This window comes from Octodon degus, unplaced genomic scaffold (genome assembly GCF_000260255.1).
Source record: "Octodon degus isolate 3935 unplaced genomic scaffold, OctDeg1.0 scaffold00202, whole genome shotgun sequence".
NCBI lineage: Eukaryota > Metazoa > Chordata > Mammalia > Rodentia > Octodontidae > Octodon > Octodon degus.
The window spans coordinates 2,191,418-2,192,338 of NW_004524778.1; positions in this window are offsets into that span (position 1 = coordinate 2,191,418).

Below are 921 nucleotides of genomic sequence, written 5' to 3' on the forward strand. Positions count from 1 at the left end.
TATTATATGTCTTGGTGTGTTTTTATTTAGGTTGAGGTTACTTGGCATTTTGTATGCTTCAGTTACCTGAATGTCAGATTGTTTCCTCATATTTGGGAAGTTTTCTGCTATTACTTCTGCTCATATTTTTTTTATATCATTTGTATTGACTCCTTCTTTCTCATTGATACCTATTTGTCTCACGTTGTTCACCTTGCACCATCTTAGAGATGATGAATTATTTTTCTTGTATCCGAGTTGTTTTTAAGAGATCTTTTCTTACCTTTTCACTAGCTGCACCAGTGTCTTCAAGATCAGGAACTCTGTCTTCACTTACACTCAAATGCTTTCTCAGGGTTGTGATTGAGATTTTAAGTTAATCTATATTTCTTTGACTGTCTTTCATGCAATCTAATTCTTTCCTGTATTTCTCATTCAAGGAATTCCCCTTTTTTCTAACCTCCTCGATTTTTTTTTTATCAATGTCTTCTTTAAACCAGTTATTATTTCTTTTACTGCAGAGTTTTTTCAGATTGGGTTTCCTCCATATGTTTCTTTATTTGATTCTTTACTTCAAATGCTATGAATTCAGATTATCCTTTTTTTATTTCAGAATTAATTCTGCTCTGACTTCCTCTATATCATTCTGCTGTTGTTTCTTTACTTAATCAAACATTTCAGCTGAGCTAGTTTCCTCTGCACTTTTTCTGGATTGGGTCAAGGCCTGAGATTGCGTTTTGCTCCTTCTTTTTGTTATTTTATAGAGCACTGACCTCTGACCTTTGGTGTAGAGCTTTGATGCAGTTATAACCGTAGCATTTAATGAAATTCAGTTCCAGGCCTATTAAGTTTGAGTTTACCAGGCAGTTATGCCTGGTTTGGGTCTAGCTGTTATGGTCAACTCCTTCCTCCTGCAGCCCTTGGAAATGAGACTCTTGTGGC